The sequence below is a fragment of the Danio rerio genome, chromosome 15 (genome assembly GCF_049306965.1).
Source record: "Danio rerio strain Tuebingen ecotype United States chromosome 15, GRCz12tu, whole genome shotgun sequence".
NCBI classification, from domain to species: domain Eukaryota; kingdom Metazoa; phylum Chordata; class Actinopteri; order Cypriniformes; family Danionidae; genus Danio; species Danio rerio.
The window spans coordinates 33,309,773-33,335,550 of NC_133190.1; the positions used below are offsets into that span (position 1 = coordinate 33,309,773).

At 35.1% G+C, this 25,778-nt stretch overlaps 2 protein-coding genes across 54 annotated transcripts in view; one reads left to right on the forward strand and one right to left on the reverse strand.

The window, feature by feature from the left end:
• The window catches only part of msi2b (musashi RNA-binding protein 2b), a 413,474-nt gene that overhangs the window by 289,970 nt on the left and 97,726 nt on the right, over positions 1-25,778 (reverse strand).
• Positions 19,180-25,778, forward strand: part of or40a1 (odorant receptor, family 40, subfamily A, member 1) — a 617,996-nt gene continuing 611,397 nt past the window's right edge. For 2 of the 3 annotated variants that reach the window (XM_073923365.1, XM_073923366.1), the window contains exon 1: positions 19,180-19,235. The gene's annotated coding sequence lies outside the window, so the exon portion shown is untranslated. Of the gene's footprint in view, positions 19,236-19,946; positions 20,049-20,872; positions 20,957-21,088; positions 21,351-21,515; positions 21,710-21,777; positions 21,931-22,124; positions 22,279-25,778 lie in introns of those variants that run through there. The other variant, XR_012390600.1, reaches the window with a different exon arrangement.

A 25,778-nucleotide genomic window follows, 5' to 3' on the forward strand; every position in this document is an offset into this window, starting at 1 on the left:
TCAAAACTAACAGTGACTTGTCAAAACAAACTATGAACAGCAGACTAAAATTAACTATTAAGTAGTAAAGTTAAAGAGATGGAGAGACAGACAAAAGATAAATGTATACAAATAGAAAAAATAGATGATGTGCACATTGAGAGAGATGAACATATACGGGGAGAATGGATAGATATATAGAATATATAGGATGAATGGATAGACTAGAGGTGCCCAAAATAGGGCCCATGGGCCAATGTTTGCTCATGGTAACCTTTGGTTAGGCCCACCATCCCTTCTGAAAACACAGGGAGAATGATGGGGAGTTGGTTGGGGCGAATGCATTTGACAGATTGTCATTTCCAATTTAATGTACAGGGCATCCGGAAAGTATTCTTAGCGCTCCACTTTCCACATTTTTTAGAGCCTTATTCCAAAATGGATCAAACACATTTTTGAAATCAATTTTTTGATTAAATACATTTCCACAATACCCCATAATGAAAGTGTGAAAAGATTTTTTTGATATTGTTGCATATTAAAAAAATAAATAAAAAACCTGAAAAATCACATGTACATAAGTATTCAGTATTATTGAGTTAAGCTTTAAATTAAGCTCAGGTAGATTATGTTTCCACTGATCATTTTTGAAACTTAAGCTTAATTGGAGTTCACATGTGGTAAATTCAGTTGATTGGACCTGATTTGAAATGTCATACACCTGTCTATATAATGTCCCAGGGTTAACAGTGCATGACAAAGCACAAACCAAGCAAAAAGACAAAGGAATTGTCTATAGACCTTTGATACAGGGTTGTACAGAGACATCCTGAATGAAAACCTACGACAAAAGCCAACTAAAATTAAATGCTTCATATGAATCAGACTTTTAAAATGTAAATGCTGTCACTAGACAGATAGAAGACAATGCGCAAGACATCGGTGAGCAAATCAAGGCAAAGGCTGGAGCAGCTTGACAGGTGTATTCAGTAATGAGCTCCATTGTGTTATAAATGGGATTGTTTATGGTTTTACTAAAAAAAAATTTTAATTACACTGTATCATCATTTAATATGTTTAAGTATCTAAAGTTTATCTAAAGTCTAGTTTGCTTTAAAGCGGTGCTTTTTTGTTTTTCTAGTTATTTTCTAGTTTTTTAAGTAAACAAACAAATTTAATGTAAAACTATTTGGTATATTTAACTTCGGCCCACAGCCCTCAATAAAGTTTGGTTTTTGCCCCTTTATCAGAAAAAGATTGGGCACCACTGGGATAGACAAAAAAAAACCAATTAGACAGTCAGACAGACAGACAGTCTTACATGATAGGATAGATGGATATAGACTGAGGAACAGAGGTATAGATATAGACCAAAAAAAGATGAAGGATGGACATATGGATGCCCATTTGATAAGCAACAAAATAACTAAACTTTTTCTGTCTTACTGTCTTAGGCCCAGTTTACACTAGTGCGTTTTAGTTTTAAAACTGTTAGTTTTAGTTTCTGAACTGCTCTCCGTCCACACTAAAACGCTGAAAACGCACATCACGTGACCACACACACACACTCTCGGGCAAGCGCTGCAGCACTTCTACCCAGATGAGAGCTCTGCTAGTCGGACTGCTATCTAATCTCGCTATATTTGCTAAACGTGATATTTCATTCATGTTGTTGTCTTTATCTAACAGCATAGGCCTATTCCCTGACTTTGGTCATTGGAATCTATTACTTGTTCACAAGTAACGTGTTTTGGTTAAGCGCAAAGATAAGTTGAGGATTAATTACATTGACTGATCGCTTGCCTTTATTTCCTACAATGTATAAACTTATTGTATGTTATACTTTTATAATGGCCATTATCAATGATTAAAACTGATATTTAGCACGAGAGGGTGTGTTTCGTATTTTCACTGAAATTGAAAGGAGGCAGTTGTTATAGGCTCTGTTTTGTTATAAATATGCACACAGTGAAGATGGCGCTCATATTATACAGCACGACGCCTCAACATTTCTGCTGTATGTTAAGTTGCTAATATTAAAATGAAAATAGGCAGTTCCTTAAACCATGTTTACATTTTTTTTGAGAAAGTAAAACAACGTAGCCAGGGTGATGTGAATGAAGTTACAAAGTACACTGTTCCCTTTGAAGATTTACGCGTGTCCTCGGTATGTTTTCCATATTAAACTGAGAAGGGGGAGACTGCAGCCTTGATCAAACTTGAGAAGTCTGAACTCACAAGAAGAAGATGCGAGACTGAACTGTGTGTGTGGGCAACTTAATATTGAGGAAAAGCCCCAATCAGATAGGCAAACGTCGCAGCCCTGCCTACGTTTTCAGATGTCTCCGTCTTTCCCCATCCACACTGAGACAGATCAGCAGCATTTTAGAATGAAAACAGCCTCTCCAGCGTTTCCAAAACGCTCCGTTTTCGGCGCTCGAGAACTCCGGCGTAGTGTGGACGGATGGCGTAACTGTAGCAAAACTATGCGTTTTAAAACAAAAACGCATTAGTGTAAACGGGGCCTTAACTTACACAAATATGACAATAAATGAAACTTAAGGACAATGAGAGAAAATAAGATTCATTTGTGCCTCCGAGAAAACCCCTGGTATTTCCCAGAGCTGAGTAAATGGCAAAAGAATTAAGCCACCCCAAGCATTTATTTCGACTTCATTCAGATCCATCATACACAATCTTGGCAACAGGCACTCTCAGCCCTCATCTCAGCTGGCTGTTTCCCAAACCCTCTCCGAAGCACTTTTGCTCTCATCTGCACCCCACCATGGTTAATCTGTCTGTCTTTTCCCCTGTCGTTTTGTGCAGGCCTGAGCCGCCCAACATGTCAGTGGAGAGTTAAGTTTTTAGTGGCATCTTTATGTTCTCTGACAGCACCAGCTCCTGGCTGATGGGATTCCTCAGGCCCTGGAACAACGCAATTACTCTGTCCATTTCTCTCCATGGTGACAAGAGACAACAGCAGGCCTTTGCTCTTTCCGTGCTCCCTCTCTCGCACACCTCTCATGGGATTCGACGAGCAGATATGCCTCAAAAACACAGATTCCGCTAGCTTCCTTAACGCATTAGCATTCAGAGTGTCGGCTTGGATGCAATAATGACCACGACGATGACAGGAAGCATGCACATGTGAGTGTTTTGATTCATTTGCAAAATAGGTTGGTTTCGTGACCTAAAGGCCTGCAAGAAATAATCATTAAAAACAGGCACCGGGCCACCAAACGCGCAATTTGATTAGCCTCCGTTTAGATAGAAAAACAGATAGCCTGCCAGACGACCCTTTATTACAGGACTTGTCCTTCCTCAGTGTCTCCGGCTTGTCCTTGTTTCTCTTTGCCACTGTTGACGTATTCAGGCTTCTAAATACTGGGCTGAATTTAAAAACATTTGTGCAAATAATGTGCAAGTTACGAGGAAAAGGTATAGCGGTAAACTGTTTTGACATTGGCCCCTTTCACACAGTAATACTGGTAAACATCCAGAAAATTTCCCGAACAACAAGAATATTCACAAAAGCGCTGTTCACACAGGCAAGGACATTCCGGAATTTTTCCCGAAAAGACCATTTACACATCCGTTCCGAAATATCGGTAAATTCTGAGATCATTGAGCAGAAAAGACCTCAAATCGACAGTGCTTGTCTTTGTAAATATAAAAGTGGTCGGGCTTTTGGTAATGGCTTTACTTTTATTTAAAGCTTTGGCATTCATGCAGCTGCTTTGTCCCAGAGACATCCAAAGGCGGAAGCGCGAACTACAGCTAAATATTTACACATCTGACAACTTTACAAATTCTGTGGATGGATAAGTATTGTGAACAACTTCGAAAGTGGCTATTGCCCAATTCAGGATGTAGTCAACAAATGCATTAGTTTGGTTTGGTTTCATAGAGTAGACACTCATTTGGTTGAATGAGATCAATCAGCCATAATAGACCACCACATTATGAGATGTGTTGCTAATACTTTGCTATTAAAAAAAGGTCACAGTTGCTTCAGGCTGTCCATAGACCTTCTCCTCAAAGAAATCAGTAGCCCCTAGTCCAAAATGGAATGTGTCTCCTGCATCTACTTAAGTTCCAGTAAACCAATATGACTCTTAATATCAGGTCAAAACAGGGTCTAAGAGGTGTCAGGTACAAACAGCTGCAGTCTGTCCCGAATTACATGTTCTAGCAAGAGGAACAGGCCCCCAACTTTCTGCTCACTGCTGAGGGATTCACAGCTTCAAATCTCACACCTCCATTCAAAGCCTCTCATTATCCGTGCAAATTTGAAAACCCACTTTGTCAGGCATTATGGGGGAGCCTTTAACACAGCTGATATGGGAAAAGATGTTTTAGGCAAATTGGAACGGCGGCAAAAAAAACAATGAGGTGTGAGTGTATGTATTTGAAGGAAAAGATGGAAAGACGTGGACCTTGCAAAGGTTTAGCAGAGCGTCTGGCGAAATGATGACATATCGGGGAAACTTTTGCTATCGCAAGACCTTAAAAATTCAGCCGTGAAAATCTATGAATATGAAAGAGCACGTCTTGCAGGAGAGCTGAGATATAAGAATACAGCGGCGCTAGGTGTGATAGAGTATAAGCAGCGTGTTTAGATATACTGCGCGTGGAAATTTATGCAGAGCAGCTGAGTTTGTTGCTCTTAGTCGGCTGCTGATGTTGCTGTTTCAGGCCTTGTCATCTTCCGCCAGCATTGCTTGATGCGACTCGGCATGCCTAGAGAACATTTCTTGCCTTCCTCTAGCAAAGGGGAATGTCAGCTGCCAGAATGTTTCTAGATGCAAGTCGTGCTGCAGGTTTCTACCAGTGCCGAGACAAGTGCAGGCGTTCAGAGGTTATGACTACATGAGGTTTCACTAGACGTGTGCAGTCTAATGCATTATAGCACTCACAGCACATTGGAACTAGCAGGAAAAACTCACAATCTAGAGGACATGGATTAAAGTGTTAGTATTGTCTATGTGATAACAGGCCTAGTAATTTAATACAATTAAGTGTCGTTCAAATAATTTTATAATGAGGACTAATTTAACCAAAACTGTACAATGCCATTTAAAAAGGCAATTAACCAGTCAGATAAAAGAGACAAACTTTAGAGGACTAAAAATTTCTATATAAGAAAATAAATAGCTGTGGACTCCAGAAAATATAGACCAATTTTACTTAAAGTAAATACAAATAAATTAGTAATGAAGCAAAAAACAAGGTTATAATGGTTTTGGATTTTTCATTAGTTTTAGTTTTTAATTTAGTTTTAACTTTTTGTTTTCAAATTCAGTTCATTTTAGTTAGTTATCAAAGGGTAGATTCACTAGTTTTTATTTTTTTTTAATTACTTAGTTTTAGTCAAAGATACAATTTTTGATGTGTTAAGAGGGACACATTAACACTACTATCTACTCATCCTCAAATTTAAATACAACAGCCCACAAGACAGCAGCCCCAAAGAAAAATGTGTGCAAGGCTTCTTCTGAGGTTAGATAAACAGTAGTGATATTGGATATTTTGCGACAGTCCTCCCATCCCATGTTTGGACTCAACATAACAAAAATATGTAGTCAGCCATCATAACCTCAGTCAGTTAAAGCATGATCTGAAAAATAGTTTGGTTCAGTCACAGCAGGCCGCCATGTACTGTTTGTGTTTGGTTCACCTGCTGAATAATGCATGTGCAGTATTATCGGTTCTCAAATAGTGTACTGTACTAATAACTGAATAACTCTGAATTTTTTTTATTTCTCAGGGGGTATCGTAAATGTTAAATAGTAAGCAGTTTGTGGATAAGTGCTTACAGGAGACGCAAATAGTTTCAGACGATTCAGTTTGATTCTGTGAACTAGTTCAACTGTTTCACAGACAGAAAATCCTGTTAAAAAGAACTATTCATTCATGATCGCGATCTCTAATACAGAAATATAACCCATTATTGGACACAAATGTGTTTAATTAATACTTTTAAGTCTGCTCGGGTCATATTTAATGCTGTCACTGTGCCTCTGTCATGTCCACTTGTGTTCTTTGTCGTGGGAGCAACATCGAGGATGACTATAGGAGGACCGGCTTGTTCCAGCTAATGGCATCAGGATTACAAACTCTGGGTTGATGTAAAGGTCAAACACATGCAGCGCGAAGTAAATAGATTAATGACGTAAACGAAAATGACAAAAATGTTTTTGCTATAATTTTAGTTAGTTTCAGTTGGTTTTGTATATACACAATGCGGTTTCAGTCAGTTCTAGTTTTCTAAAAAAAAAAATAATAATAAAAAAATAATCTTTTTTGTTTTTATTTTTAATTCAGTTAACGAAAATGTTTGTAAATTTCAATTTTCACTTTTTTGTTAGTTTTCATTAACTATAATAAAATTGGAAAAAAAGATAACAATAGCAGCTAAACTGATTTATACATTTCTTCAAAGACTTTGTTTGTGAATAATAAATTGTCTATGCGTTATTGTTATAATGAGCTATTAATTTGAGGAATTTTCTCTAGACAAATGTGTGCATTATTTGATGTTATCATTATATAATTTGATATAAAATTTACCTAATAAGAGCCAGAAAAATTAGCAATTTGTTACAACATTTCATGCCAAAGTTCACTGAAAAAGAAATGTTAAAGTTAAATTTACTGAGGGAAATAAAAAAGTCATATTCAAGGACAAGGCTTGTCTGAATTTTGCTGATACCTATAAGAGAAGGACTATCAGGAAGGCTTCAATTTGGACTCGAAATAAGACAGACGGACAAATGCATGTGCTGCACAAAGAAGGAAATTGGGAGGAAAATTAGAATTTTTCTAATGTTTTATAATACCCGGCAAAGAGGAAGATGCTTTCCTTCCAAATGAAGAGCCTCTCGCTCTCTGCTGAAGATGAGAGGGAGAATGCAGGAGCTAGTAGTGACAGCAAAGTTCACCATTTATCTGCGGCAAAATAAAATGGATCGAGACGTATCCTGCAGCCTAAATTGGAGGAATGTGATAGGAGTGACAATTTAATATTGCATCTACTCTCCTTTGGGCACAAATGGATCTAATTAAGATCTTTCATTAGATGCGGCTCAGCCAAACCCTCCCTGAAAACATGGATTCTTATCAGAGCGCAGGACAATCGTAGGGGATACAGACATACCAAATCAAGTTATATTCCAACAGAGAGGAGGGGGAGGGGGCGTTTGACAGATGACTTGATGGGGGTTATGTGGAGTTTAACAAAGAACAGAGACCGAGGAAGACGATAGAGGATCAAGTTCTACTCGTGACACCTGTCGCGCTTCCTGCTGCAAATTTCCCATGATTCACCTCACTCGAAGCGAGCGGTCTGCAGAGGCCCACACTGGGTTTTTATTTGTTTACTCTGGGTCTCTGATGAACTGTGTAGTGGCCTCTTGCCGTTGATTGCGGTTGACTAACATTGGTCCTCACTCACAATAAGCCCATAAGCCTCAGCCAAACGATGCTCTTGTGTTGTGACGAGGAGTTTTTTTCCTTCTTCTTCTTTTTTTTAATCAGTCCTCTTTGCCTGGCTGGATGTCCCCTGATTAGAGTGAGATAATGAGACTCCCCTCCTCATCCTCCCTTCGAGGCCTCTTCATCATCTCAAATCACATATTCATCGCTGATTGCCGTCTCCTTGTCCTTCCACCGAATCACACACACACAACTGTAGGCAAATCGGCTCGCAGGACTCGAAAACCATTCGGAAACGGCGACAACTAGGCGGATTGCGTTTAACGTGAGGCGTTGACACTTTCCTTGACTGACAGAATCCAGTGCACTTGCCACATTCTATTCTGCTGCATCTAAATTTAGGCCGCCAAGCTCCAATTTGTACACAATTTTGCAGTGTGGAATTTTAATGTCGACATTCAAATGTACTGGGCCAAACAGCTCCTGCCTCCGCGCCTGCAGCTAACCCTGATTGACAGGCGAGGCAGCGGCTTGACCAAGAGCTGAGAATAACTGATTAGTAACGTTGGCAAAAAAACTGTGGATGCACAGCCCCCCCTCCTTCTCTCCCCCAACACCCATGAGACAAGATTTATTTGATTCAGTATCAAACACTCTTAGTTTCTTTCTGAGTGCATCAAGGGCATAAATAAGAGATTTATCTAGTGAACGTTTCTATACAGTTAAAGCCAGAATTATTAGACTCCCTGTTTATTTTTTCCCCATATTTCTGTTTAATGGAGAGAAGATTATTTCAACACATTTATAAACATAATAGTTTTAATAACTCTTTTCTAATAACTGATTTATTTCATCTTTGCCATGATGACAGTAAATTATATTTTACTAGATATTTTTTAAAATGCTTTTATACAGCTTAAAGTGACATTTAAAGGCTTAACTATGTTAATTAGGTTAACTAGGCAGGTTAGGGTAATTAGGCAAGTTATTGTATAACGATGGTTTGTTCTGTAGACTATCGATAAAATATAGCTTAAAGGGGCTAATAATTTTGACCTTAAAATGTTTTTTAAAAAATTAAAAACTGCTTTTATTCTAGTCGAAATGGACTTTCTCCAGAGAAAAAATATTATCAGACATACTGTGAAAATTTCCTTGCCCTGTTAAACATAATTTGGGAAATATTTTTAAAAAATTATAATAATTCTGACTTCAACTGTAAATTCACTTGAAAATGCATACAGGGCACTTCAAATGAAAGTCTTATTTTCTAATTAATGGTACAACTGCTGTATTGAATATGAATGTGGCACCATAATAATGTACACTACTTTGATACCACCGTAAGACTTGGAATCTTATTTTATTTTGCATTAAATTATTGGTCACACTTTACAATAAGGCTTCATTAGTATTTATTTATCAACATAAACTAATGATGAACAATACTTGTACAGCATTTATTAATCATAGTTCAACATTTACTAATGCATTATGAGGATCCAAATTCCGGCTTGTTAACAATAGTTAGTCAACAGACTAACAATGAACAACTGTATTTTTAGTAACTAACATTAATGAACAAATACTGTAACAGATGTATTGTTCATTGTTTATTTGTCTTTTTAAAATGTATCAACTAACATTACCTGAATTTTATATTATTTTGTATTCATTTATTGGTCACACTTTACAATAAGGTTTCATAAGTTAATGTATTTACTAACATTAACTCATTATTAACGAAACCTGTGAGCATTTATTAACCATAGTTCATCATTTACTAATGCATTATTAAGACACAAATTCCTGTTAATTCCAATTAAAATTAGTAAATCTTCTGTGCTTTACCAAGAAACTAACAACTGTATTTTCAATAACTAACGTTAACTAACATGAACAAATACTGTAAATAATGTAATGTTTATTGTTTATTTATGCTAATAAATACATTAACTAACATCATTGTGTTACTTGTGGACTTCGCATCGATGGATTTGCTCTTCGGTGTTTGGACTTTCAGTAGTGAAAATTAAACCAAACTGAACGGAACTAAAGTGACTTTCAACTCTGAAAACTGGATGACACTTTTTCAATTTCAATTTACTAGACTTTCCATGTTAAGCTGCTTTAACACAATCTACATTGTAAAAGCGCTATAAAAATAAAGATGAATTCAATTGAATTGTTCCATATTTATTTTATAAAGCCTAAGACTTTAAATGTCTTGTGCATTATTTAATTGTGTTCAAATTTTTTAAAAATAACCTTAAAAGATCAGGCTTACAATTGTTCTAGATGGTAAAATAAATTAATAAAACAAAAACATAAAGAAAAAGAAGTAAAAAAATATAAAATAATAATATCTACTATAAGCAACACAATCACTAAATTACAGCACAATTGCACAATAAAAATTGTACATAACATTCAACATTAAGTGTTATTTCTACTATAATAGAGTGACGAAAAAATTAAACACCATTTAAACAGCTTAGACAAAAGCATACCATTAGCAGTAAAGTCTAGCCCAAGAGATAAAAGTAAAAAAAGATCTATTAAAATAATGAAATCACTTTATTATAAGTAAAAAAAGAGCTGAAGAGAAGTTTGTCTCCAGGGTAAAACTGGTCAAATCGGATCTCCAGTGTATATTTATAGAGCCCTAATTGATAACCACAATGCCATTACACTGAGTAGATGAGTGGGGTAAAGATGCTTACTGCAAATGGCAGGTGACAGCCCAAAGCGGGGCTCCTTCAAGCTTACAGCCGCCGTTCTTCACGTACTGACAGCAGGTTGGCTGCCAAAGACAGGCCCAAACCACCTTTTGCTGACCCCCGAGGGCACGTAAATGAGTCTCTGGCTCTCTCAAATGGAAGATCCCTCCCAAGCCACTTAGTGAACCCCAAGGCAGTTCAAGTACAAGGGCTGAATGGAATTAGCAGGTTAGTTACTCGTCATTTGGTTTCGGGACATTTAGGACCATTAATAAAACAATCCAGCATCTTTAGACTGTGTAGATACACAGTCTGTGTGTGAAAAGAGGGCCAAATTACATAAACTAATGTTGTGTTCCTTCAAAAGACTTGAAATGATTACTTGATTCACATATGAGTTTATTTATTTGATCCCTTTGAATACATCTTTTAAATGCAAGGACAAAAATCTCTAAGATTTCTAAGAATATATACACATACACATATACACACACACACACACATTTATATATATATATATATATATATATATATATATATATATATTGTGTTTTAAATAAAGTCGGTAACACTTTACTTGAGGTGCTTACAAAACTGTTAAGAACCCTTTATAAGCATGACAGGTAGGGTTGGGACGATAGACGATGCCATCGTCAATCGGCGATGGCCAATAAACAACACGATGCTGAGCCGTCATCGCCGATCCTCCGGCCCGCCCATGTCGCAAACCTGCTCGTGAAAAATACACACTTTGACGCAGTTTACACTAATATGTCTCAGTGTTTAAATGGCATTTTAGAACGAAAATGATCCACATCCACACCGTGTTTTACCTAGCATTTCTGAAGCATATCTGAGCTCTAGTGAGCAGTGCACATCGGACAGTTTAAGAAGGATGTACCGCTGGATCGCATTTCACTATAGTTGTTAAACATGATATTCAGACATCCCAAGTCTCCTGGAAGTTCCGAGCGTCTTCCGCAAATGCAAAGAGACTACCAGATGCCCGCAAACGAAAGATAATCTCCCGGAAATCGCACGTCTCCTTACCGGTCCTCAAATAATTCGTGCACCCTTCTCACCCCTCACCACCGAATCCCTCCTCGCTCTTCAGACATGTCGCATGCACAACTTGTCATAAATCTGTCATTAACATCAATGTCATATAACGCATTATAAGTGTGAAAATTCATATTTTTCTGATCACGTTTTCAGCAGAATAAACTGTATTAGTCAATTAAAGTGATATTGCTCTTTATTATTTTTTATTACTCATTATATATATATATATATATATATATATATATATATATATATATATATATATATATATATATATATATATATAAATAAAACAAAAAACAAAAAGACATACAGTACAAGTACCAAAGTCACCAGACACAATCCTTTTTACATTTAAGTTTGAATTATTTTTAACAGCTTCATATATTTTTAATGACATTTTGATTCAAATATAAATTCAGCTTGTCTCACTGTAGTTCGCGTCAAAAAATAATAATGATGCTGTTATAAAACTCATGACATTTATGATGGCTTCATGACAATCATGTTTATGACGAGTTTTTTTGTCTTTGTAATTTATAAAATAATGGATCATTTGTTGTCTTAGTAAGTTGTGATGACAAAGACAGTAACAGGTTGTGATGTATTTATGTCAGGTTGTCATAAACAATGTCATCTTTGCATTTACAATGTTATAACTGAGTGAATGACACTTAATTACAGCATGCACCAAATCTCATTCATGATGCGTCATGACATGATTATAGAGATTTAATGACAGTCTTATGAACACCCCTTCAATTACAGTATTACCATAAATGCTTATAATTTTTGAGCATTAACATGCCATTTGTTCTTGAGGTGATCAAACCTTTTCTATTTTTAAGAGATCATTTTAATTCATCTATAAAGAAAAAACCTGAAGTAAAATCCAAACACTATAAAATGTATTTACACAAGGCAGTTCCAATTAATCCACACTTCCAGGTTGCAAAGGTTGTGCTGACTCTGAAAGTCTTAGTCTATCTACAGAAGTGCCATGAAAAATCAAGAGATATGTGCGAGCACCTCAGTGAAATCCTACTATTTTAAACTGCTGAGCTGACATACCAAAGAGCTCTTTATATTTGAATTTCATAACATTGTGGGGGGGAAAGGGGAAACTACAGCCTCTTATGATTGCTTTAAGCATTCATTAAGTTCACTATTGATTTCAGAAACCAGACTGGTCATTCACAGGGTATTTTATGAATCATTGCAGCAATTCAGGGGCACTTGAGTGTGCCAAATGAGATTCTGTAGCTTTAAGAGTGACCAGTAGGAGCACTCTAAATCCTCAGCCACTGATGTCACAATGCTACAAAATACCCTGGTCATCTGACTGCAGCCTTGCCAAAGCTGGCTCATGAGAACTGCGGGAGTGCTGGTGACCAGGTCAGATACACATAGAGGTCGCATGACACACAATTAATATTAATCAATATCTACACTGCCCCTCTAATGGAGATCGGGACCTGTAAAAGCATGGGAAAAGAGACCTTTATTCAAGAAAAAAAATATCAAAGGCCATTCAGGGTCAGTGACTATTCCATGATTCCATATAGACAGAAATATATTACTCTTTGGACAAAAAATAAAAATACATCTACATTTAGTGACTGACAATTGAGGAGGCATTCAGTCATTCTACAAGAAGAGGCAATACACACAAGAAGTGCTAATTATACAAAGCAGTCATTTTTGCTCAGAAAATTAAGTGCTAGAATTAGGTGGAGAGAGAGAGAGAGAGAGAGAGAGAGAGAGAGAGAGAGCGAGAGAGAGAGTTTCTACGGGTGGTTTGGCGATCCCACTCACCACTAGAGATGCATTGATTAACCGATTACAATATTAACTCCAACTAGCTGCAACTAAACAAAAGTTACGCCAACTGTGCGCTAGTTTGAAGTTCCGAGCCTGTACATCGAGACTAATAACTATGGCTGAGGCTAACTAGGGACCATTCACATATTGCATCTTTTGCGCATGCAAGTTTGTTATTTCTAATCGAGGTGCGTGGCTCGCGTGCACATATTGGGAGTGATGCGCTCACGCTTTCCAAGCGTACCTATTTGAAAGAATGGCACGAGCGCACCGCGAGTCACATGACAAGAACTGGACCAATCAGCTTTATACTATGTCTGAAAGTACAGACATTTGTACTTTGTATAGACTTTGTACAAACAATTCTACTTCGAAGACAAAAAATACTAAATTAAAAATACCAAACAATTTTGTAATATAGTTGATCAAAAGTGCCTTTCAAACTGGTTCAACCTGGCCTTTGACTACAATTGTTCTCTTTAAAAGGGAAATAATTTGCTAACATTATATTGAGCATAACACACTAGGGTAAAACAATGTCAGGGCTCATTAATTTAAAAATGTGGAAAACATGGACAGGAACATGGAATCCAGTCAATCCAGCTAATTAAATATTTATCCAAATTTACACTGATTGTCAGAGAGTCTGGTTAATTTTGGCTGAATGTAAGTACCAATGTACAATTCAGCATTCAACTTATTTAGTATGTTTTTATACAGCTGACGCCCTTCCAGCCACGACCCATCCCTGGGAAACATCCACACACTCATATACTACGGACAATTTAGCCTACCCAATTGACCTATAGTGCATGTCTTTGGACTGTGGGGGAAACCAGAGCACCCGGAGGGAACCCATACGAATGCAGGGAGAACATGCAAACTTCACAAAGAAACGCCAACTGACCCAGCAGAGGCTCGAACCAGTGACATTCTTGCTGTGAGGCGACAGCACTACTTACTGCGCCACTGTGCCGCCCTCAATGGATTCCCAAAGATTAAAATGATAATACTAACAATAATATAATAATAATAATAATAATAATATATTATTATTAATAAAATTATTTTTTCTTCAGCTTAGTCCCTAATTTATGAATTGTCACAACAGCAGAATGAACCCCCAAATATTCCAGCATATGTTTTACGCAGCGGATGCCCTTCCAGTCACAACCCAGTACTGGGAAACACTCATACATTCTCACATTCAAACAGATACACTATGGCCAATTTTTGTTTTACCCAATTCATCTATACCACATGTCTTTGGACTGTGGGGAAAACCAACAAACCTAATTAGAGGAAAAAAACTCCATACAGAAATGCCATCTAGTCCAGCCAGGATATATTAATAATGATAAGCAAAAACAATAGTAATTTAGAAAATATAAATACATTTGGATCCTACGAAATACAGTAGATTTTAAACAAGCCTTCTATCAGTGAGCCGGCTGGTATCCAAATCATGAACACCATCTTTTACCCAACCACGCCAAAACAAACAGTTTTTGGTTGTAACCTTTGCGGCGTGTCTTTGTAATTCCAAAATGCACTAACACCGATATTTCTCAATGACAAACTGTAGCAATACCCCCTCCACGGCTTTATCTTAATGATCTGATGTGCTTTACACTCAAACCCGGAGTCGATAGATTATTGTACAGTTATGAAGATAGATCGCGGCTGCTCATAGCTCCTTATAGGACCCAGGAGATGGTGAGGCTGATACACCTCCCGGTCTCCATTCAAACCAACTCACACTGAATATCAATGAGCTTTCAGCCTTGATAAACAGTCTGCAGAATGGGAAAAAATATTTTCGCATTAAGGATGGAGGGGTGAGAAAAGAAATGAGAGAGAGAGAGAGGAGAAAAAAAATTGAGCGCTTGCCCCTCAAAGCGATTCTGAAAAATTAATATGCTAATTAAGTGCTTGCTTGGGGCGAAATCTTCGAAACTTTAGCAAGGGAGTTATAAGCACTTAACAAATTACTTACACCATTACGCTGGAAGCTGTATACATTTTTAAAGCAACTGTACATTTTCCTTTCCTCTCCTTTCAGTTTTCACAATAGATCTGTTTTTTTTCCTCCTCCCTCAGACATTTTCTCCCAAGCTGCCATTTAAGAGTATAAAACGATATCAGACTTTTATGTCCTTCTCTGAAATATTAAGTATAGCGCGCGCCGAGGAATTTATCAGCACGCCTCATCGTTTGGAGGCAGGCCTTCAGCGATCCTTTCTACTTCTGAAATGTCTGAACTCGTAGTGAAATAATCTCCACAAGGCAAGACAGAGCTTCACATCAGTTTAATCTGCTCAGGAGAAAGAGAAGAGCTAACAAACAGCATCAGCATCCATCCTGCGGGCCTGAAGTGAACTTTCAATTCACAGAAGCCACTTCCCGATGAATGGCATGTTGAATACGATTGTGTTTGCGTTCGCGTTTGTGTGTATGCGTTCGGTTGTCTTGTCATAGATGTGCGAATGCAGACCAAACAACCACAGGCAATATCTGAATTCAAGATCAGCTTCAATGTTTTCCAGCACTTTGGTGCGGGAAAATCACATTTATGACCTTTACTATCCAGATCCCTGGTTATTTTTAAGTTAAAGTGACAGTAATCCAAAAAGTGCTCGAAAACTCCCTTGAGCTTTATTTATAATAATTTTTAATGTGCTTAAATATATCAGGGTTTCTGCAGGTTTCATCAAGTCAAATGTAAGACCCTTTTAAGACCATTACGAATAAAGTTTTAGAATTATATAGGGGCTAAACGCTAAGGATATTTTTTAATGGCCTGGTTGGACGACTGGAATTGAAAAAAATGTACTGTTGTTATTTCTTAACCATATATTTTAATGTGTCCAAACAAGAAAACTCTAGGGTTTTTTCAAATATTTTTTTTTTTTATTATTATCATAATTATTTTTTAATGACGAGTTTAACATTATATTTATTACAAAGAAAACTACACCATTAATCAAACATATATATTTTTTAATAATTAAACATACACCATGTAAAAGTACTTGTATAGCCTGTTTTATGTGTAAATATCTTAAAGTATATCTTAGTTACGCATAGGTTTTTATTAAAATAGCTCCTATGTCCAGTGTTGTGCAGGCATGGGACGATAACCATTTTCAAGGTATACTGCAGTTTGGAAATGTCAAGGTTTTAATACCGCCAAAATTTTCTGTAATATCTTCCCTAAGGTATGTGTAAGATGTGTATGTTGGTTCTTTTTTAAATAATATATCATACTTTGTCTTATTTTCATTCATTTTTATTTTTTTCATTTGTAATAATCGCATTAAAATTACATTTTTTTTAAACATTTTCTTGGAAATTTGTAAAATACAAGGCATTTAATTAAATAATAATTTCTTGCCATGGTGTGAATAATTTACAATCAAGCAATTCATTTAAGAGGTATCTGCAATCTGATGAGTGTTTTTAAGATTTAATATCTAATTACAAGTACCGATTTGAAAAAAATCTGATTTTGTAAATTCAGATTGCACGCAATCAGTCATCATCATCATATATGTGTGTACCAGTGTGTGAAAATGTGTATAAAAACATCAATACCACCATTCTCTTTCAAATGTGCCCAAAGCGAGAGGCTGCAGCCATAATCGTGAGCCATACACACAAAAACACATGAGATGAAATTGGTTTGAAAGAAAACAATCTTGTTCCCCAATAAAGGAGTGAATTGCACATAAAGTGTCTGTTTGGCTGGCTGTGGGTAATTAGGGCCCAGCTGGCCAGCGGAAGCCATGGACTGACGCAAAGCAAAGGTGACGGACAGGCCAGATATGGCTCAGACAGCATCCAACATCTGACATCAAACCCTCATCTTCCTCTACAGTTCCCCGAATGAGATACTGAACACAGCCTAAGAGTCAAGTAGTAACCCAAATAACAACCCCTTGAGCAGAACCTGAGGTTGGAACATGAGACAGCTCCCACTAAAATCTAGTGCAGCAAAAAGTATTGATATTTCAATATGTACGAATACATAAATATGTTAGGATTTTAAATGCACGAAGAAGAGGCAAAGAACCACAGGAAACAAAGCAGATTTAAAATTATAGAGCATTTCAATGTGGTCATGTCATTGGCCCATAAATATTTCCTGCTTGTTATCAAACTGTTTCATAACTGTAACAACTGAGTTGAGCTGAATTGAGGCAACTCAATTGAAACTTAATGATAAAACAGCTCTCATAACATTATTTATCAATATGTGGCTGTTTATAGATTCTTGAAAGCTATAGAAATTAAAAATAGGTTGGGAAATAGGAAATAGGTTGGGATAATGGTTTTTGTTTATATTCCTCAAAATGGTCTATATACCAATTAAAATCATAGTTTTTCATATTTTTGTTCATTACACATTATTTGACTGTAATTAGAACTGTATTTTACAGTAGAACAGTTATGCAGTATTTTACTGTATTTTATACTTGCACTGTGAAACTTACTGTATAATTTACAGCAGGGGTGGCCAACCCTGCTTCTGGAGAGCCACCTTCCAGCAGATTTCAGTTGCTACCCATATCAAACACACCTGAACCAATTAACTAGGACCTGAACACCACGTGATAATTACAGGCAGGTGTGTTTGATATGGGTTGCAACTGAAATCTGCAGGAAGGTGGCTCTCCAGAAACAGGGTTGGCCACCCCTGATTTACAGTAAAGAATGTATAGAGCAGGATAAATGGTGCTATAAATGTAAATAAAGTATTTCTGCTGTATTATTAATTTACTGGGGAACTGCTGCCAGTTAGATACTGTAGGTTATACAGGAAATTGTTAATGTAATATTGCTTTTAGCAGTGCAATATTTGACCACATTTATGTCAGTTATGAAATGTTACTGAAAAAGTGCATTATTTTCATTTCTAAACATTCAAATCTTAAAAAAATCTGCTAAGACTCACGTCTGGTCTAAGCCCCTCCAACGGAGAATCACCACTCTATAGAGACTGAAGATTGGCTTATAATCAACAATTTCAACAGACCATGGAATAGTTTAACCTATACTGTATATTATGTCAAATGTATATCACATGGCTATACACAATATCACTAGAGAACATTGTTTGTTTGTCTTTCTCGTTTGTTCTTTGTTTTTCTTTGTCTTAGCGTGAAAATACTAAGCTTGCCGTTACATCCTGAGATTCAACCGCTGATTGTCAAACTTTGTACAAACACCAACTTTTATAATGTAATATAATCGGTAAAGTGAAAGTTAACAGTTGAGAAACATCTTACACTGTAAAAAATCCAACTTGACAAATGTTGAAATTGCTTGATTTTTTTTGTTGGTTCAGCAAAAATCTGTAAAAAAGTCTGTACAACTACATTTAACACATTCAATCAACTTAAACAAAGATTTTATTCATTAAGTTAAAAAGATGAGTTTTGTGAGCAACACTTTGCTAGTTCATTCAAAAAAGCATCTGCCAACTTGTTTTTTTGTGTTAAGTCAATCTCTGACTTTTTTAATGCAATGAATATACAAGTAGCATAACCTTTTGTTGATTGAAAAGGTTTCAAACATGTTAAATATTCTAAAAAAATTATCAATGGCAGTATAGAACCTTTTCCCAGAGATGGGTTGGGGCTGGAAGGGCATCCGCTGCGTAAAAACCTGCTGGATAAGTTGGCGGTTCATTCCGCTGTGGCAACCCCAGATTAATAAAGGGACTAAGCCAACAAGAAAATGAATGAATGAGTATAGAATCTTTCATGGTTTGTATTAAAAAAGTAAATGCTGAGTGAGAATGCTATTATTATTATTATTAATACAATAATAAATATCGTTATTCTTCACATTGTTATTAAAAACAACAAAAAACACTACAATACTTATAGTAACTTTATTTGAAACTTTTCATTTGCAATTTAACTTTATTTGGTGCACATTTGCAGAAATAAGCTTGCACGCACATTATCATCTCGTGTTTATTCATTACCCTTTAAAAAAAGAAAGGCATACTTTGATATTCCAATATTTAAAAATAAACCACGCACTCAAAAATATGTTTCTCAAATGACGATATAGCATCATTCTGTCTTGAGCTAAACCACGCCCTCGTTACGATGGTTGCGCTTACGTAACGTCAACGTCTCAGGCGGGAGAAACTGGAAGCATTGTACTTCGGTGGGGAAAGAGGCAAGCCGTGGAAGAGCAATCTTAATAGTAAGTGTGCAAAGATTGTAGTTCTTTGTTTAAGACACTTCATCTAAATTTGTCCTCCTAAATGTTCATCATATACGCGCAAAAATGTGTGCAGATGCGGCGCTTAGTGATTATTCACATAATCTCTCTTTGTTATGTGATAAGAGTGAATGAATATTTGTGTTGCCGTAAATCATATCCATGCCCCGGGTAGCAGGAAGTAATCGGCCCGAGCTCGGCTGCCCTTCGGCGCCTCCGGCTCCGACTCGGCATCAACGAGTGTTATACGGGCGGAGTGTGGCCCGCAGCTCGCTCGCGCACATGCGTTTGTGATGCAGCTGTAAACACTGGCCAGATTCCTGTTAACCCTATCTGGCCCGAGTCTGTCTCGGCTCGTATAAGGACTCGGCTTGTGTAACTGATGACAACCGATTAAATTCTTATTTTATCTAGTAATTTGTTAGCTCCACGTTTAATGATAATTTGAGAAAATATATATGGTACAACAGCAACAAAATAATAAAAACATTTAGTGTGGATGGTCGCAATGTTTAGATGCAAACAAAACAATATTATTTATAAATGGATTATATATATCATCTAGGGAAAACAGTGTAAAATGCGCTTATTTTCGAGATAGCACGCTTCCATGCAGACTGTTTTTTTAAGCAGAAGTTTGGTTTCATAAGAAACACATGCGTGAGTCAACTCTTGGTCCAAACTCCAATCCAGACGGTGGCGGTAATGTTCCAAAAGCTGGTTGCCAACCGCTATGAAGATCACAAGAAGAAAAAGAAGTTTGGCGTTTCAAAACAGTGGATTCCGGTCAGAAAGGTAAGGTTTTTGCTGCTTGTATACTGTATACTTTGCGAATTTAATGCTTAAAACATTTTCACAGTGTTAGGTTATTGTTAAGTTATTGTTTAACTTGTTTATGCAGTGCATCAGTGATCGTTTACTGTTCTCTTTAAATTATCATTCTATTATTAAGAGAAATATATTAGTATGTGCTTTAATTTATATGTGTTAGCCTATGTGAATCAATTATATCTTATGTTCAAGTTGTAGTTTGCGCATGTAAAACTAAATTTCTTAAAGCAGATTTTGATGGGTTTTATTTTTTGGTTATTGACAGTTATACTTTCTGATTTAAATGAATGGGTATAAATGAATATTTTTTTGGTTAAGTCTTACTGTTCTTGTTTAACAAAGGTTAGTGAGGTCATTTTGTAGCACATCACAGAGACCAATAGCACATTCTTATGAACATGTGAATAGGCATGTTATAGTTGGGTGATTAAAGTCCATGCTGTAAACTGCTGATACATTTTCAACATAGATTGAGCTTTTCAGACTTTACATTACTAATTGCTTCACAAACAGCTGAAATGGTTTATTGTTATTGGCTATCATCATCATCAAACATTTTCCACAATGGTAGGTTAATCTTCATGGGTACAGAATAATGCATGTGCTTGGCCATCTTACAAATCTATGTCTAAGATTCATAAGGCTGTCACTCTGCATGAATCTCTGAATAAATCCTGTGTGCTGATTATTTACACCATAGGTATTATAGCCATTAATTAACTTTGATAGTATTTCAGGATTTTAACTTTTTGGGGGGAGGTTAACAACAATGTGATGTTTCATTATAGACACACATGAGGAAGCTCGACTCAGCTTGGCTTGCAGACAGATGAGGACGGTGATTGCCCGTCATACACCTAAAGAAAGAACAGGTTTGTTTGCAATTATTTTAAACACATACTGTCAACATTATGTCATTGATCTATTACACTGCCATTGTCATTGATCTAGTGTCCTGCACTATACTAAAATAATGTTTTGTTTTGTAAATGTATCTGATCAAGGGGCATTAAAGACACAACTATAGTGAACGTGATGAAGAAAAATTATTTGGAACAAAGAGGCTGGAGAAAAAACTGATATGAAGATTTCAGAAATTGATGCAGCACCGCAAGTACCATCACCACCAATGACTATGGCAGGATCCTTAAGAACACCATCAAGATGCACAGATGCTGTACATTTCAGTACACCTATGAACATTTACAGTCCTTGTTCAAGTGCAGTCGGAGATCAAGACAACTTATTGCAACTCGTCATGTCTTTGTAAGAATTCAAGACATCACTAAATTTGTAATGGCTTAATGCAGCTAGAAAGTAAAGATCAACTAGAGAATATCAGCAGTGTCTAACCCACTGTTGTATTTACACAAGTTGCATGAGAATAAGCAACAGGTTGATTTATACTAGTTTGTTATTTTTCTTTTTTAGCACGACTGAAAAAAAGTTTTAAAATCATGTGACGTCATAAAGCAGCAACTGTGCCCGATTCTCACAAATCAGCAAAACCAAAACAGACGTGATGAAATTCCTGATGTAAACACATTTGACCTTCCTTTGTCCAATTTGATTTGGAAAAACTTGAAAATCAACTAAACGAGCAGCCCGAACAAATGAAGAAACTGGTAAGTTTCTTGCTTATTTCTAAGTGTTTTATGTTTATTCATTTATTTATGTGTTTTTTGCTTCGTAGGTAGCCTACTTTGGAATCATTGGTGTTTTCCACTAAGCAGTTTGGTGTGTCCCGGGAAAGCTTTTGGCTCACTTTTTGGCTGAACAAATTAACTGGAGCAGGGCAAACCAAAATGTGGCCTTTCATGCACTCTCCCTTACGACTGTCTAGTCAGTAAGTTGGTTTTAAATATACATTTCAGTACAATTAGGGGCAGTTCCATCTGTGTATTTCTTTGAATCATTAATCAAAGGAACAAAACATCTATATATAGTCCCATTTAGGTTGTACTTATATGAGAGCAAGCATCTTTCTTTTTTCATTTGTACTTTTTCACTACTAATTGTTTGTTTATTTTTTAATCACAGATGTAGTGAGGAGAAATGTCCATACCACATCACTGATAAAGAAGTGGAAAAATGCATTACAAGGTGGCTACAACGTGCTCCTGACAGGGCTGGAGGAAGGAGGGAAGAAGAGAAAGCTAATGTGTCAAATGTCTACATCAATAATTTATTTTTTAAACAACATTTTAAGTGTATTAAGATGTTCCCTGATACTTGGGTAATTTGTTTCTTTTATTTGCAATTTTTATATATATATATATATATATATATATATATATATATATATATATATATATATATATATATATATATATATATATATATATATATATAAAATGACAATATGCTAAATTCTGAAAAAGCATCTTAATACATTTTTAATTAACATAATATAATAAAAATATGAATAAAAAATTGCACAAGACATATAAAGATATACAAGTCAAATTTGATATATATATATATATATATATATATATATATATATAATCATCTCACTCATTTAAATGTATTATTATGTTTTATTTATTAAAAATGTTTCTTAAGAATTCTGCAGTTCTTTTTACAATTTTGACTTGTATATTTTACATATTGTCATGGGTATTTGTAAGATGTTTCTTACATATGCTAAATATGCTAAATTCTGAAAAAGCATCTTAATACATTTTTAATTAACATAATATAATAAAAATATTAATAACAAATTGCACAAGACATAAAGATATACAAGTCAAATTATATATATATATATATATATATATATATATATATATATATATATATAATCATCTCACTCATTTAAATGTATTATTATGTTTTATTTATTACATTTATTAAAAATGTTTCTTAAGAATTCTGCAGTTCTTTTTACATTTTTGACTTGTATATTTTACATATTGTCATGGGTATTTGTAAGATGTTTCTTGCTATATCTTAAATTGGTTTCTATATTCAGGTTTATATAAAATTAAGCTGTTTTAAGATGTGTCTTGTACAATTTTTTAATTCAAGTCTATTGGGAAAACAGGGTTGTTTTAAAAACTTCTGTGTATGTGTGCAATTTCAGATTTTGTCTTTAAATCTTCCTTTGTGTCTTTATTGTGTAGTTTTATTATTACTTGTGCACTACAAAATATTTTATTCAAGTTTAGTATTATTTGTTTATTGCAATCAATAAATGTTTATTATTATTTATTTTGTCCTTTGTTTGATAATTTTTGTTATTGGATATGTATGCTGTTTGCATTTTATTCAAAGGTTGAACGCAGTGCCTACACTTTGCCTTTACATTATAGCCTGCGTTTGCTGGTATATAAATGCAAATGGTTGTAATACCATGTATCAAGTACCAATATAATACCAAAAGGTTTTATATCAAGGTATATTGAGTTGCGCCAGCTCCGGGCTGCAGCGCACATTACTCACGGGCCGATTCTGGCTCGGATGCGGCAGCGAATCTAGCTGGAACTGGCCCAAGTGTATTTTACTATCTAGGGTGGCTCTTAAAGTGACAGCACGTATATTCCAACTGCTTATTATTATATTAAGCAAACAAAATCAAATCAAAACCAAAATAATAGTAATAAATCGTTCATTTTGAACTGAAGGTGTATACAGTGGAACACTTATTACTAAAGTAAGATCCTTTACTGGCAGTTTTAATATCATATTTATCCATGACCAGCCAAGGTACTAGCACAAAACATGTAATTATGCAAGTATAGATTTTGAAATGAATTACAACAAATACTAAGATTTATATCTCAAGGCAACTAGTAATTCAGATTGATTGCTCTAATTGCCCTGCTGAAAAAAAACAAAAAAAAAAAACAGCATATGCTGGGAAGGTATATGTTTTGATGCTGGTATGCTGGTCTTGCTTGTTTTAATGCTGGTTTTGCTGGTCTTAAAGTTGGTTTTGGTGGTCTCAATGCTGGTCCTAATGCTGGTTTCAATGTTGGTCTTGCTCGTCTCAATGCTGGTCAGGAGCAGCACTTAGACCAGCAAAACCAGCACTGAAACCAGCAAGACCAGCATTGAGACAAGCAAAACCAGCATTGAGACCAGCATCAAAACATACCTTACCAGCTTACGCTGTTTTTTCAGCAGGGTGTTGTGAATAATTTATGGGATATTCTAAGGTTATTAAAATTGATAGTGTTAGGTAGTCTCAGAGATGTGCTGTAATTGTTATATATTTAATATAATTGTGTTTCCTTTTCATGTGATTAATTTGACTTAGTGTTTGTGTTTTTTGACTTAGTGTTTCTTGAATCGCAAGAAAATGAATGTTTTGGTAAAATGTATGTCTTTTTTTGCCATGTGTGTTTACTCCGATAACATTTTATTTATTAGTACTAATTTCCAATTGTATTTTTTTGGTTCATTTAACTTCTGTAGTTTCAGACCATTCAGACAAGAAATGTTCAGTCAGCAGAACTTAAAAAAACAGAGCCATGTGTGTTTGCTCGGATAACATATAATTTCTTAGTACTAATTTCCTTTTGTATTTTCTTGTTCTCTCAACTTCTGTCATTTTTGGCCATCCAGACAAGAAATGTTCAGTTAACACAACTTTTGCTCTGGTAACATATAATTTCTTAGTACTAATTTCCTTTTGTATTTTCTTGTTCACTCAACTTCTGTCATTTCAGGCCATCCAGACAAGAAATGTTCAGTTAACACAACTTTTGCTCTGGTAACATATAATTTCTTAGTACTAATTTCCTTTTGTATTTTCTTGTTCACTCAACTTCTGTCATTTCAGTCCTGCAGACAAGAAATGTTCAGTTTGCACAACTTAAAAATATTTGTTGTGCTGCAGGTGCAGGTTTCCAGAAAACTACTAATGTTAAGTTGACTCAACTAGACATTTTTTGTTTCACTGACAAATTATTTTCAGTCAGTGTAGCTGATGTTTTCAAAAGTTGAGTAAACAAGAAAAAACAGAAGGAAATTAGTACTAAGATTTTTTTTGTTGAACTGGCTTAAAATTTTTTACAGTGTAGAGTCAATTACCAAAAAAAACATTTTCTTTTACTTACATTTGTGCTGCTGTATGTATTTGTGTTATAGGCTGTAATTTGCTTATTTGTTAATTACCGATTTAATCACAGTTTGACAATTTTTACTTCTTCAATAACATTCTGACTTCATGCAAGTTAGCCTAGTTTCTGCTCTAATACTAAAATTGTAATTAAGAATTGTTACATTTATTTGAATGCTACACTGCATAATTTATTTGATGTTTCATGGTTCAAAACAACAACAAAAAAGTTATTCTATATTATTCAATTTTAAAAGTAAATTAAATTAAAAAAAACAATTAAATTATTTTTTAAATAAATTACATTTAAATTATATATATATATATATATATATATATATATATATACATACATATATATATATATATACATACATATATATATATATATATATATATATATATATATATATATATATATATATATATATATATATACATACATATATATATATATATATATATACATACATATATATATATATATACATACATATATATATATATATATACATACATATATATATATATATACATACATATATATATATACATATATATATATATATATATATATATATATATACATATATATATATATACATATATATATATATATACATATACAT